Below are 15512 nucleotides of genomic sequence, written 5' to 3' on the forward strand. Positions count from 1 at the left end.
CTACAGCATGCCAGTCTTCCGTGTCCATCACCAACTCCCAGACCCTGCTCAAACTAATGTTCATTGAGTCAGTGATGCCATCCAACCATCTCATCCTCTGTCGTCCCCTTATCCTCCTGCCCTCAGTCTTACCCAGCATCAGGATGCTTTCCAACGCATCAGTTCTTCACATCAGATGGTCAAAGTATTGGAGCTTCAGCTTTAGCATTAGTCCTTCCAACGAATATTCAGGATTGATTTTCTCCTAAAGAAATGGAGTGCTGTGATCTCCTTGCAGTCTAAGAGACTCTCAAGAGTCTTCTCCAACACCACAGTTCAAAAGCATCAGTTCTTCGATGCTCAGCCTTCTTTATGGTTCAACTCTCACTTCCATACATGACTTCTGGAAAGAGCATATCTTTGAGTACACAGACATTTGTCTGCAAAGGAATGTCTCTATTTTTTGTTATGCTATCTACATTGCTCATAGCTTTCCTTCCAAGGAGCAAGCATTCTCTACTTTCATGGTTGAAGTCAACATCTGCAGTGATTTTGAAGCCCAAGAAAATAAAGTCTGTCACTGTTTTGATTGTTTTCCCATCCATTTGCCAGGAAGTGATGGGACCAGATGCCATGATCTTCGTTTTCTAAATGCTGAGTTTGAAGCCAACTTTTTCACTCCTCTCTTTCAGTTTTATCAAGAGACTCTTCAGTTCCTCTTTGCTCTCTGTGATTAGGGTAGTGTCATCTGTATATCTGAGGTTATTGATATTCCTCCCTGTAGTCTTGATTCCAGTTTGTGCTTCTTCAAGCCCGACATTTCACATGATGCAAAGTGAAAGTGAAAGTCACTCAGTTCTGACCAACTCTTTGTGACCCTATGGACTATAAAATCTATGGACTTCTTCAGGCCAGAATACTGGACTGGGTAGCCATTCCCTTCTCTAGGGGATCTTCCCAACCCAGGGACCGAGCCAAGAGCTCCTGCATGATGTACTCTGCATATAAGTTAAATAAGCAGGTTGAAAATAGGCAGTCTTGACATATTCCTTTCCCAGTTTGGAACCAGTCCGTTGTTCCATCTCCAGTACTGTTTTTTCTTGACTTGCCTATATATCTGTCAGGAGGCAGGTAAGGTGGTCTGGTATTCCCATCCTGTTAAGAATTCAAAAACTAAGATCATGGCATCTGGTCTCAACACTTCATGGGAAATAGATGGGAAACAATGGAAACAGTGACAGACTATTTTTTCGGGTTCCAAAATCACTGCAGATGGTGACTGCAGCCATGTAATTTAAAAACGTTTATTCCTTGGAAGAAAAGTTATGACCAACCTAGACAGCATATTAAAAAGCACAGATATTATTTTTCCAACAAATGTCCATGCAGTCGAAGGTATGGTTTTTCCAGTAGTCATGTATGGATGGGAGAGCTGGGCTATAAAAAAAGCTGAGCACTGAAGAATTGATGCTTTTTAACTGTGGTGGTGAAGACTCTGAGTCCCTTGGTGAGCAACGAGATCCAACCAGTCCATCCTAAAGGAAATCAGTCCTGAATATTCATTGAAAAGACCGTTGCTGAAGGTGAAACTCCAATACTTTGGCCACCTGATGCGAATAAGGGACATAGAATAGACCCTGATACTGGGAAAGGTTGAAGACAGGCGCAGAAGGGGACAATAGAGGATGACATGGTTGGGTGGCATCACTGACTCAATGGGGTCCCAAGAGTCGGACACAACTGAGCGACTGAACTGAACTGACACTCAGATGAACCGTTGGGAGGAAATTGTAACCAGAGACCTGCTTACAACAGCGCAGTTGGCTTTTCTCTTAGGAAGTGAGTCTAGAAAGAAAGGGAGACCGGAACCCACATTGTTGTTTATAACATAACCACTGAAATGACATACTGTTACTCCTGCCAGAATCTACTGATACACAGATTGCTTCTGTTAATTGTTGTTGCTGCTGCTGCCGCTGAAGTGATTACGTTCTACTTTTCATCACTGAGGAGACACCCATCTTCACGCACTCACAGAAAGGGCTTTTGAATTTTCCCCATTTTTCAACTTGCTGAAAACACCTCGGCTTCACACGCAGACACCTCTCAAAATTTCTCTCTTTTGCCTTAAGTTGTTTGAAACACTAGTTAGGACAGGCAGGAAGCAGCTCTGCTCCAGAAGGAATCAAACAGATTTAAAGGCATCAAAAGGCAGAGAAAGGAAGCGCAGCTCGACAGAAGGACCAACAGACCCAGAATTGACAGGAGCGGGGGTGAAGGGCGGCAAGGCTCCGCCCCCACTGGCCCCGCCCCTACGTACCTGCGGCTCTGGCCTCGTCCTACGCCCACTTTGCTACGCCTCTCGTTGGCCGCGGCGTGGCGCATTCACCCTCCTCTGTACCGGATCTTCCGTCCGCGCGTGCGCTGTATCCTGCAGACCCGGAATTGAGCTTAAATGAGTCACCGAGAGGTCTGGTGACTTTGTTTGTATGTTTGTTTGTTTAAGATCTGGATTTCGTAGTCCCACAGCCTTTTGTCCTTCACACTTGGGTTTCGGGGGTCTCTGTGGACGTTCAATCTGCCGTCCCATGTTCCCGTCCCCAGTGTGTCCGCGCATCGCCGTGAGAAGTTCTGAAGTCCGTTAGCTTAGCTGCCGGGTCTCTGGGGCCCACGTCGGCTTCCTGTTAATATCGTTCTAGAGTCCGTGTCCTTCTCTGGCAGCTCTGCCTTCTAACTTGTAGAGACCGCTGCTTAAAGTCCTGCATTGCCCAACCCTTAGGTCCCTGATCCATGAAGAGGTGAAGGAGGCTCTATTCTGTATGGAGTTTGGTCAGGGTCTCGCCTAAAGTTTGAAGGGGAGGGTCAGCCTAGAACGTGTGGTTTTCACAGGAAAGACCGCGAGTTCTGAAGAAAAGAATAAAACTAAAAACACCTCGTTTGATTCTGTATTCCAGAATCCCTGCTGAGTCAGTGGCCGTAGAGGATAGTGCTTTGTACCTGCTGAGATCCTCCCTCTGTGTGGGGCTGTGTTACAGGGACCTCGGTGTGTTTTTCTAAGTATTGAACTGCCTGTTTTCAACATTCAGGGGTCATTTCCCAAGACTGATCTTACCTGAGAAAGAAGCCCGGAGGATGAGGAAAGCAAGGAGTCAGAAATGACTCTTTCCGAGGTAAGAGGTATAGTCCTTTTGTTTGTTTGTTCTGTCTCTCTTTCCTGAAATGCTCTTTTTTTGAACTTCGTAAGCTCCTTAACTTCTGAACGGGTTTGTCTGAACTTACCCATAGTCATCATCCAAAGGGACCCATTGCCCTCCTGGCATATCAGTGTGACAGAAAACAGAGTATTGCCAGCCAAAGAAGCTCACTCAAGCTTTTAAGTCCCGAGTTTTTATTGGCGTTTAGCTACATAAGCCTGGTTGATAACATCTCCAGCATTCTTCCCTCCTTAGAGGTTGGGCTAATTAGCCCACGTGGCTCAAATCCCCATACCTCTAGTGACTTCGTTGGTCTTTGTGAAATGACCAGCCTCCCAACCTGAGTTATTCCCTTATTAAACTAGGGGCCCACATAAGTCATCTTGTTAGCGTAAATTGTCAGGTCCCACAGAGAGTAATAAAGCCATTGCAGTCACTAAGGAAATTCCGAGAATGAAAACACTTAAATTCCAAGAGTAAAAGCAAACTTCCAGAACCTGTGGACCAAAGCCTGCTAAATTCTATTTTTCTTTTTCAATTTTAATATTTATTTAGTTTTGGCTATGCTGGGATTTTGCTGATGCACTTGGGCTTTCTCTGTTGTGTGAGGAGGAGCTACTATCTTGTTGTGGAGCTCTGGCTCTAAGGCACGGGTTCAGTTGTTGTATTAATAACTGGCAGGCTCTGGAGCAGGTGGGCTTCAGTAGTTGTGGCACACTAGCTTAGTTGCTCCGAGGCTTGTGGGATCTTTCCTGACCAGGGATGGAACCTGTGTCCCCTGCATTGACAGGCAGATATCTACCCACTGGACCATCAGGCAAGTCCCTAAATTCTTTATTACACAACGTTGAAATCTAAATCTTTCCTTTATGCCCTGTGATATTTTCTCCCCCTCTGATTTTTGATGTTGCTTTGGAATACCTCACCTGTTGCATGATTACAAAATATTATGTTGCGTTTCATCCTACTCTTTTATTGTTCAAAGTAATATCCAAGTCTCTCTTTAGGTGAGCTTCTTTGGCTCTTGTAGCTATTGTGCTTCATTTAGTTTAAAATTTCAACTAGTCTATACAGTGATAGCTTCATCTGTAATTTGGCAGGTTCCCTCTATTTAGGCTTTTTTGTTTTTTATATTCAAAATTTTGTTAGCTCTCCTAGATACAGCTGAGACTTACATTTGATATACCCATGTTTGTTTTGAGTTTGAACTGTTCTGAATTTGCAGTCAGTGAAGTCTTTATATCACCACATCTTCCCAGTAAAACTTGTGATTTTCAGACTTTATGTGCTTCAGTAAAGTTTTACAGTTTCTTCACATAGGTCTGGAAATGTGCTGTTAATAGGTGTCATGGTATATTTGCTAATAAAATATAGATTGTTTCTCATATTGTGTTTTCAATTACTGATACTAAAGAGGAAAAATTGGTTTCAGTGTACCCAGTTGACTCAACGGTAAAGAATCTGCCTGCCAATGCAAGAGACCTGGGTTTGATCCCTGGGTGGGGAAGGTCCCCTGGAGATGTAAATGGCAACCCACTTCAGTGTTGTCACCTGGGAAATCCCATGGATTGAGGAACCTGGAGGGCTACAGCCCATGAGGGTCACAAAGAGTTGGACATGATTGATGTGACTGAGAACACATTCATGCACAATTAGACATAGTTGCTTTACCATATATGCTAAAATACACATGAGTTTTTAAAAAAAGGTAGATTAAAACGTTTCTTCCAAAAGATGTGTTAGTCACAGAAGATTGCTTTTGCCCTATGTGTGTTTATGTGCATGTGTGTATGCAAGCAACACCTAGGGTATATATTAAAGACATCATCATTTTATGAATATTTTATTTATTCTAAACTTTGAAAATTGTACTTACATATTCCATGGCCTTAGACTGTTTCATTTTATGAAATGAATATATAGTTCCATTTTAATATATATGCATGAAAATGTTCATATGATTTGATCGATTACTTTGCTTGTTTTTTGTATTATTCACCATTAGAGAGACTTCTGTGAACTTTCATTAGAGTTGTCCCTGTGTATTTGTCTGTGTTTTATTAGTTAGAGTCTAGAGTACATAAAGTGAAGTAAATTTAAGCTATTTAAGGAATGTTTGCTAAATATTTGCAAAAAGGTGGGGCAATAACATTATTGATTTTAAATTATTTCTGTTGCACATCCAAGACTCTGTAAAAACTCTCAGAAAGATATATAGTATATCCTAAATAGTTAAAATGATTGTTCCTGCTGAGGACGCTATCCTATTAGATCTGTAAAATTTGTAAAACACTTGATGTTCAAAAGTAAGTATGAATGCTTACCTTAGTATTGTACTTCCTTTCTGTTCAAAATGGTCATTCATGAAGCAGAATTTTGAGATTACTAGTTAAAAGAAGCTTGTTTAAAATACTAAGAAAAAAAATAAGGTTGTTAAAATAAATGGCACATTTGTCCCACTCAAGAACTCTTGGATCACAGTATGCTTTTTAAAAATATTACCTGTTTTCTTGATAGGCAATTCACCCTGTGTTATACAAATACAACACTCAAAAATAAATATGCCATGTTAATCTGATTATTTTACCATTTCTCTTCCAGGTCAGAATAGTTTCTGAAATGATTTGTGGGCCATAGGTCATTTCTTCTTGGGTTAGAAATACGGTGAAAATATTACTGTGCCAGGAGCCAGCGTGAGGAATTCCACCCGTGACAAGGTCATGCGGCAGAGCTCTGATGGCAAGGCTAATCAGACCTCAGGTTTTCCCCCTGGAATTTCCTGAGCATCCACCCCCGCAAAAATAAGAATCTGCCTGCTTTTCCACTCTTCTGACATTCTCTGGAAAAAGTCAATTCAGGGCTTTAGTCTTCTGCATTTGAAAGAGTGTTTCAATCCAAAAACCCCTCTGATGGCTTTTTAGCCTGCCTGCAGGACGCGTGTGATTGTTTGAGGCCTCCTGACCACAGGAGGCACAGGAAGCTTAAAACATCCTAGGAATGTAGGGGCTTCCGAAGAGTCAAAATCATTAGAATAGGACTGATTAAAGGTTTCATTTGTTGAGCCAATACTTGCTGCCAAATTTTCATATCCTTTATTTTTAGATATAGTTGGTATATAGAAAAACAAGTAGTAGTCCTCGTATTAGCAACATTAGATCTTTGAGTTAAGTACCTTCTTTGTTATAACCCACTGCACCTTTGTTCTATAGAGATGCAACTTTAACGCTTTAAGGAGATGCAGATTAAAGAAAAACGCTTCAGGGGAAACGAAATTAACATTCATTAAGGAAGAAAGCCAAAAAGTGTTAACAAGCCTCTTGGCCAGAAGATAATGTAAATCACCTGAGACCTTTTGTATACAAAAAGATGTACAGAAAGAGTCTGGGCTGCAAACACTACATAATTTTGTATTACCCATTGATCTCTGTATAATCAAAAGTATAAAAGGCCTTGAAGGACAATAGAAGGAGAGCCAGTCGCTGTACTGGTTTCCCCCATGTCTCCTCTTTACTCTAATTTCAGGCTGAATTCCCATCTGGGATGTGGAGGCTCACTGTGTCTACTTACTTGTCCCGGCTTCTAAGATCTGTAAGAGAGAGAGCCCAAGGCGGGGCGCTCTCCGATATTCAAACGGGCGCCGGCAGCCTAACGTAGACAGTGCAAGCTCCTTGTCTGGAGCTTTATTGGATTTCCACGTAACCCCGGTTAATCAGCCTCTTCTCTCCACTTAATCTTCCTACACTACACTATTTCTTCCTAATCTAATCTTATATTAATAAAAAAATAAGTTTTCCTCGCCGACTCCGTCCACCCTTCGAATTCCCTGGATCCACCGGGGCTGGACCCCGGCATTACTCTGTAAAAGTCATAGTATAGTGTAACACCAGACCCTCTCCTGTATCAAAACCAATTCTGTGTGAACTTGCTGTTGTCATCTTTGGGCACATTAGGAAGTCTCACAGTCACATGGCATATGTACTTTGTGTTTCAGGGACAGCTGAATACTAGATTGGAAAGTGATGAATCTCTGGCAAAACAAATATTCCCTTCTCTGATGAACAGGTCTTGTGGTCTCTAAGCTGGACCTTGTGACTTTTCTGGAACAAGTGAGGAGCCCAGGAATAGGAGAATGAAGACAGTGGCCGTATACCCAGGTATGTGTGAATGGATGGAGCTGATGGCTCAAGTGAGAGGTCCAAGTATCAGTGAGGAAGGCATCCTTTGTCATGTGGTTTGGGAAGATCTGCTTCCTTGGAAATCATTTTGGGGAAGTCAGGATTTACTTCTGTTGCTGTCATAGACAGCTGTCACCTGCCCCGTTTTGTCTGTTAAACCATCATGAATTTTTCTCTGTTGATTACCTTTCTCATTCACAGTGAGAACTAAAATGCCCTTCTTGGACTGTGACAACTTGCATGAATTGGTTGCTGTTTCAATTCTCTGGGACCTTAATAAAACCGTGCACATTTCTGAGTAACTGTGATGATCCTTTTAAAGTTTGTTTCCACCTCTAGACAGAAGTGTCTGGTTATAGACAAACTGCAAAGGTTCTAGGAATACTGGGGACAGATTTTTGTTTTTCTGATTTATAATTCCTAAAATACTGGAAGCTACAGATATGACTTGACAAATTTTAGACTTAAGTACTTTTTGGCTGTATAAAGCAAACCCCCCCTAAAATGGGCTTCCCTGGTGACTCAGAGGTAAAGAACCTGCCTGCATTGCAGGAGACTTGGCTTTAATCCCTGCACCGGGAAGATCTCCTGGAGAAGGGAATGGCAACCCACTCCAGTATTCTTCCTTGGAAAATTCCAGGGAGAGAGGAGCCTGGAAGTCTGCAGTCCATGAGGGACTAACACTTTCACTTTCTTTTGCCTAAAATGGGAGAATGCAAATCTCAGGGTTACTTCCAAGTTTCACTTTTCTTTATATGAACTCATGTTAAATATCTTAAGTGCATTTGCCCTAATTCTTCAATGCTAAAATACTTTAATATATTCAGTTAACTCAAAGAGTTTTTAAATAAACTCTCATGAGATCCTAGAAGATTCTCCACCATATTTTTAATTGTTTCTCACTCTTAAAATTTTTATGTTATATGAAGACATCTTTTTTTTAAGTTCTTATTAGAATATTACTGTTTTACAATGTTGTCCTGCTGTACATCAAAGAGAATCAGTCGTATGTATATATATCAACTCTCTTTTAGATTTCCTTGCAGTTAGGACTCCACACAGCATTGGTAGACTTCCCTAGGTTCTCACCATATTTTCAAAGTCCCGTTTCTTAAGTACTGCTGCATTATTAAGGTTATCTTGTTAGTTATCAGTTTCCCCTGACTTTATCCGATATGTTCTCACTTTCTGATTCATTGTATGTCAATATCATTTATGATTTTTACATTCAAATATCTAATAGAATATGCTCAAATAAGAACACAGTTGGGAAGAAGTGGATTAAAGAAACATTAGGCACCTACTGTCTGTCAAAATGTTTGTTGCCAGCACAAGCTGGAATCAAGATTGCCAGGAGAAATATCAATAAGCTTAGATATACAGATGACAGCACCATTATGGCAGAAAGTGAAGAGGAACTAAAGAGCCTATTAATGAAGGTGAAAGACGAGAGTGAAAAAGCTGGCTTAAAACTCACCATTCAAAAAAGTAAGATCGTGGCTTCTGATCCCATCTTTTCATGGCAAATAGATGGCAAAACAATGGAACCAGTGAGAGAGTTCCTTTTCCTGGGCTCCAGAATCACTGAAAGTGGTGACTGCAGTCATGAAATTAAAAGATACTAGCTCCTTGGAAGGAAAACTTTGTCAAACCTAGAAAGTGTATTAAAAAGCATAGACATTACTGACAAAGGTCAATATAGTTAAGCTATGTATTTTTCAGTAGTCATGTATGGATGTAAGAGTTGGACCATAAAGAAAGCTGGGCATCTAGAACTGATGCTTGTAAATTGTGTTGTTGGAGAAGACTCTTGAGAGTCCCTAGGACAGCAAGGAGATGCAACCAGTCAATGCAAAAGGACATCAGTCCTGAATATTTATTGGAAGGACTGATGCTGAAGCTAAGCTCCAATAGTTTGGCCACCTGATGCAAAGAGTGACTCATTGGAAAAATCCCTAATGCTGGGAGAGACTGAAGGCAGGAGGAGAAGGGGACGACAGAGGATGAGATGGTTGGATGGCATCACTGACTCAGTGAACATGAGTTTGAGCAAGGTTGGGGAGTTGGTGATGGACAGGGAAGCCTGGCATGCTGCATTCCACGGGGTCACAAAGAGTTGGACATGACTGAGCAACTAAACTGAAATGAAGGGGAGAGTTAATCATTATACTGACTAATATCTCCTCTTCATTTATTGGTTCCTGTAGGCTTTTATCTTGTTCCTTCCTCCACACCATATTTCTTTGTGTGATCATTTTGTGCGATTTTCTGTGTTTGTGTTATGAAAGCTGCAGAATCCTAGTTTTTTCCTTCTGGTATCTGTCCCCTGGAGTGTGAGGTTGGTGTGCAGGCTTGTGTCCTTATCCCCTTGATAGGGGGTGTGATTGCTGTTATTGTGACCCGAGCCTGCCCTGGATATTGAGGGGAGTTTCCCACTGCTCTCTGGTTGTCACTGCCCTGTCAGGGGTGGAGTCTGCTCCCTGGTTGGTGGAATAGAGTCCCCAGATCTGTTTTTTCACTTTATTTCTGATCTATGGTGGAGGCAGGTGGGATTGGAGCACCCCCACTGGGAGAGAAACCATTGAGTATTGCTCCTCTGGGGATGTTCACCTCGGGGAGTATTCTGTGTGTCACGGTTCATGCCTTGTGTGAGCTCTCATGTGACCCTGTGTTGGCACTGCTCCTGGCCCCACCTTAACCATGAGTATCCCGGCACATGGCCCTGATGTCTCTCAGATGTTGTTTTCACCAGGTCACCAGGATAGACCCACTGAAATCAGGGCCCAGGATTGCATTGATCATGGAGCTGGATCCACTGTGGTGCTGTGGGGGCAGCTCAGACTCTGATCTGGCCCCATCCCTTCATGTACGAGCCCACAAAGTCTAGAGCTGCTAAAGCTACACCTGCTGTGACATGGTGGTTGAGGGGGAGGGTTCCTGCTGTTCCATTCAGATGCTCTTCAGGGGCTGAGGTTACAAAGCCGGTTGTGGGTGTAAAAGCATTGTTTGTGCAGCTGTGAGGAGAGATTTCAGCTTTTCTTCCTTAACCCTGGGCCTTGCTGTCCTTTCAGCTCCATCTGTGCGTGTGGCCCACCCACAGGTGTCTGCCCCGGAGGCTTCCCCAGAGCACAGGAGTCTGCTGATGGTGGAGGAGGTCCATAGGGGAGGCCATGGCTGGGGCTCAATAGAACCCACCTGAGTGGGAGCCCTTCCTCGATGCTGGTGAGGCAGGGGCCAGCACAGGGGGAGATGGGCTGTGGTGGGGTTCTTCTTTCGTCATCAGTCAGCAATGGTGCTATGCTGTATGGTGGTTCAGGCTTCCGCCACAACATCCCTATTTATAGAGCTCCTCCCTCCCTGCCTTTCCTGCAGGATGTCTCCTCACAGAGGACCCACAGCAGTCCTCTGCCTGGGTCTGCTCTCCAGACCCCACATTCCAGCACCCAGCCCTTGTCTGCAGTGGTGGACACCCTCTCAGGCTGGGTGGGGAGGGCAGGGGTCAGTACCCTGTGTGCAGGTCTCACACTGTCCTGCTGCCACGGACTGTTGCTGTGCTTTCTTCCCACAGAGAATGAGGCTCCCCTTCTGTCTCAACTGGACTGCCTCCAGCAGTGAGGAGCTTCCCCAGATGTGGAGGCCTTTTCTCTCTTCAGATCCCCCCAGGGTTGCAGGTGCCACTCCACCTCCTTTCCTGTTCCTTTTCCTTCGTTTTCCTCCTGTCCTTTCAAAGCAGGAATTATTCTTGACCTTTCATTGTCCACAGCTTGTGTTCACTGTGGGCTCTGAAAATTCTTCCATTTCTGATGTATTCTTGTTGTGTTTGTGGAGAGAGATGAACTGTCTCTGCCTGATCCTCTGGCATCTTGATCTTTCTCTCTCGATTTATTTATTTATTCGTCACTTTTCTCTAAATCTTTAAGGATATTCACTGAGAATAGTAGGCAAAATAACTTGTTATTTGGTATCTTTCAGCTTTGTCTCCTCATGACACCCAGGATTTGATGCCAAAGAATCCAGGATTAGAAGATCTATTCCCAAAAGCAAACCTAGGAAAATATGAAGTATTTCACCTCAGAAATTTGCATTTAATGAATGACTGGGAACATACGAGGGCATATGAAGGACAGAGAGGATGTTTATATGGACATAAAGAGACTGAGAGAGTTATACATAAGGCAAACATTACTGCAAAAAGAAATGAGCAATGCAAGTCAAACTGGGGAGAACACCAACTTCAGTCTTCAACATCTGATGAGAACTGTAAGTTTTTAAGAAAAGATCTCTATCCTTTTTTGAAACATACCTGTTCTCCGAAAGGAAACGTGGAAAGCCCAGAAGGTAATCCAGTCTCTCCTACGAATACTGATTCAAACAATATTCAATATAGCCTTAGATTAAACAATCATTCAAGCATGTCTGAACACCGGAAATTTAAAAATGAGGGGGAAAACTCACAATATAATCAATTTGAGGGATCTGTGAGCAGGGGGTCATTATTCTTCCACCAACAGCTATTTTCTCCCCATGCCAAAGTGTGTAATGTTGATAATAACGGAGGAGATATAATCCAACCATCATTGTTGAATACATCCCATGGTATGGTTAATATGGAAGAACTTTTGATGTATAATAAAATGAGTCAACCCTTAAGTAAGAGCTCCAACCCCAATCATTGCAAGAGTATTTATGATGGAGTGAGAGGGTATTCAGGCAATAAAACTGGGTATAAGGTTGAAGGACACTGAAACCTTATGAAACATCAGGGACCTGAATCTTCACACAGGGATTCAAAAAGTAATTAATGTAGAAATATCTTTTATCAGATGCCAGGTCTTTCTCTATATAAGAGTACTCATACTGGAGAGAGGACTTATAATTGTAGTGAATATGGTAAAATTTCTAATCACTCTTCAGAACTTGTTCAACAGCAGACTATTCAGAATTCACAGAAAGAAAACAAGTGTAAGATATGTGGGAAAGTCTTTAGTAACTCATCTGATCTAAGTAGAAAATTCATACAAGAAGGAAACCTTTCAAGTGTACAGAATGTAGCAAAGCATTTATCCGTTGCTCACATCTTACTCAACATCAGCAAATTCATACTGGAGAGAAACCTTATAAATGTACAGATTTATTTGCAAAGCCTTTAATCATAACTCAACACTTTCTGAAAATCAGCAAATGCATACTTCAGAGAAATCTTATAAATGTACAGAATGTGGCAAAGCTTGTGATCGGAACTCAATTCTTACTACACATTTGCGAGTTCATACTGGAGAGAAACCTTATAAATGTGCAGAATGTGGCAAAGCCTTTAGTCATAGCAGTCATCTCACTAAACATCTCAGAACACACGCTGGAGAGTGATGGAACAAGTGATGGAAGATGTTTGCCCTAAACCTACATCAGAAAACAAGAGTTTATACAAGAAACCTATGGAAATGTAACAAATATGTAGAAAAGTATTTAATCAAAAATCAAATTGAAATAAATTACAGAGATATGATACTAGAAAGTATTTCATTAACCCTCTTTTCTAAATTTTCTCTAGAAGGAGAATTACTATAGAGAGCAATCCATAGTTAAAAAACAGAAAATGGATATATTACCCAGGATCGTGAGATTGATAGTTGATAGTTGAATGTTGATAGTTAGAAGGCTACACTTATTAGCAATGTATTTTTGTTTACAATGACTTAATTTGAGATTAGTTGAAAAGCAAAATGAATGTAATTCAATGGTCAAATTATCCATACTATGCTTTATTTCTAGTTTGAATGAAAAAAAGTTGTTGATGGTTTATGGTTCAAAGATTAGCCTTTTTATGTTGTGTTGCAACCATTTCTATCTATTCTCCGTTAGAAGATGAAGGATCAGTTCAGTTCAGTTTAGTCGCTAAGTCATATCCGACTCTTTACAACTCCATGAACCACAGCATGCCAGGCTTCCCTATCCGTCACCAACACCTGGAATTTACCCGAACTCATGTCCATCGAATCAGTGATGCCATCCAGCCATCTCATCCTCTGTCATCCCCTTCTCCTCCTGCCCCAATTCCCTTCCAGCATCAAGGTCTTTTCCAGTGAGTCAACTCTTTGCGTGAGGTGGCCAAAGTATTGGAGTTTCAGCTTCAGCATCAGTCCTTCCAATGAACACCCAGGACTGATCTCCTTTAGGATGGACTGGTTGGATATTTTTGCAGTCCAAGGGACTCTCAAGAGTCTTCTCCAACACCACAGTTCAAAGGCATCAATTCTTTGGCACTCAGCTTCTTCAGAGTCCAACTCTCATATCCATACATGACCACTGGAAAAGCCATAGCCTTGACTAGACGAAACTTTGTTGGCAAAGTAATATCTCTGCTTTTTAATATGCTATCAAGGTTGATCATAACTTTCCTTCTAAGGAGTCAGTGTCTTAATTTCATGGCTGCAGTCACCATCTGCAGTGATTTTGGAGCACAAAAAAATAAAGTCTGACAATGTTTCCACTGTTTCCCCATCTACTTCCCATGAAGTGATCGAACTGGATGCCCTGATATTAGTTTTCTGAATGTTGAGCTTTAACCCAACTATGTAAAATGTACAATAAGCATCTAACTGGAGGTGTTTGTTATTCATATGAAATATCCTGGGAGGTTGCCATAATATAAGTGATCATGAAATCTTTCCATGTATTAAAGTAAGAAAGAAGTTGGTTCTATTGTTTTTTGTTTAATATTCATTTATTTGGCTGCATCAGATCTTAGTTGCAGCATGTGGGACCTAGTTCCCTGACCAGGGATTGAACCCAGACCCCCTGCATTGGGAATGCAGAGTCTTAGCCACTGGACCACCAGGGAACTTCTCCAAAAGTTGATTCTAAATTTTCAATACTTATATCACTTGAATTGTAAGAACACAATCACAGTTCACTACAATATTGATGTATCTTTGTAATAGCAGCATCAGTTCAGTTCAGTCGCTCAGTCGTGTCCGACTCTTTGTGACCCCATGAATCGCAGCACGCCAGGCCTCCCTGTCCATCACCATCTCCCGGAGTTCCCTCAGACTCATGTCCATCGAGTCCGTGATGCCATCCAGCCATCCCATCCTCGGTCGTCCCCTTCTCCTCCTGTTCCCAATCCCTCCCAGCATCAGAGTCTTTTCCAATAAGTCAACTCTTTGCATGAGGTGGCCAAAGTACTGGAGTTTCAGCTTCAGCATCATTCCCTCCAAAGAAATCCTAGGGCTGATCTCCTTCAGAATGGACTGGTTGGATCTCCTTGAAGTCCAAGGGACTCTCAAGAGTCTTCTCCAACACCACAATTCAAAAGCATCAATTCTTCAGCGCTCAGCCTTCTTCACAGTCCAACTCTCACATCCATACATGACCGCAGGAAAAACCATAGCCTTGACTAGACGGACCTTAGTAGGCAAAGTAATGTCCCTGCTTTTGAATATGCTGTCTAGGTTGGTCATAACTTTTCTTCCAAGGAGTAAGCGTCTTTTAATTTCATGGCTGCATAAGTGAAGTATATTACTTGACATTGTTGATATAAAGACAGCTTCTGTGATAAGCTAGAAATGTATTAGAAACCCTTTCCAGAAAAGGCATCTAAGTAGTGTATTTCTTGTTTACTAAGTGTTTCCTAGGCTTTGTCTTGTAAGTCATAAAAATAATGATCCTCACATCCTTTTATCAGAAAAATGAGTATCTTTCTCTGTAATTTTAATCTGATTTAATCATGGATCATACTGTGGATTGTAAAATGTTTAATTTCAACCTTGTGTGAAATTAATACATGGTTATTAATAAAAGTGAATGGCTTATAGTGTTTCAATTGATTGTAATGAAGTGTTAAGACTGTGATCAGCAGTCTTGCTCAACGCCAGGTTCTACTTCACAGGTCCCCCTTCAATGACACCCTCACAGAGCTCACCAGAATCCTGGTCGTCTAGGTGTGAAGTGACCAATTCACCCTCAATCTGCGGAGCCCAGAGCACTTCACCCAGGTTCACTTATAAGCCTGAGCCCCATGTACTGGCACTGTGTAGGCCTGGTTCTAGCCTTGGCCTCCCACAGGGTCCCTCAAGGCTTGCTGTGAATTCTCTCATAAACTCACCAGGTTCAATTTTCCTTTCTTCTTCTGTTGAACTAAACCTTTCCATGGGATCATTTTAGC

The 15512-nt window shown here is 42.0% G+C and overlaps 1 long non-coding RNA gene and 1 other non-coding gene across 4 annotated transcripts; one reads left to right on the plus strand and one right to left on the minus strand.

Annotated features, from left to right (window-relative positions):
* The first annotated feature begins 2396 nt into the window (after positions 1-2396).
* Positions 2397-15170, plus strand: LOC138419251 (uncharacterized). 3 transcript variants are annotated; one of them, XR_011248904.1, is made up of 5 exons: positions 2413-2466; positions 3066-3149; positions 7236-7327; positions 10917-11019; positions 11321-15170. It is a non-coding gene; the product is annotated as an uncharacterized lncRNA (long non-coding RNA). The 3 variants fall into 3 exon arrangements; XR_011248905.1 differs by lacking the exon at positions 10917-11019 and having other exon boundaries at positions 2397-2449; XR_011248903.1 differs by lacking the exon at positions 10917-11019.
* On the minus strand, positions 14117-14189 carry TRNAG-CCC (transfer RNA glycine (anticodon CCC)). The gene has a single exon. It is a non-coding gene; the product is annotated as a tRNA-Gly (tRNA).
* Positions 15171-15512: the final 342 nt, after the last annotated feature.

Source organism: Ovis canadensis, chromosome 14 (genome assembly GCF_042477335.2).
Source record: "Ovis canadensis isolate MfBH-ARS-UI-01 breed Bighorn chromosome 14, ARS-UI_OviCan_v2, whole genome shotgun sequence".
Classification (NCBI taxonomy): domain Eukaryota; kingdom Metazoa; phylum Chordata; class Mammalia; order Artiodactyla; family Bovidae; genus Ovis; species Ovis canadensis.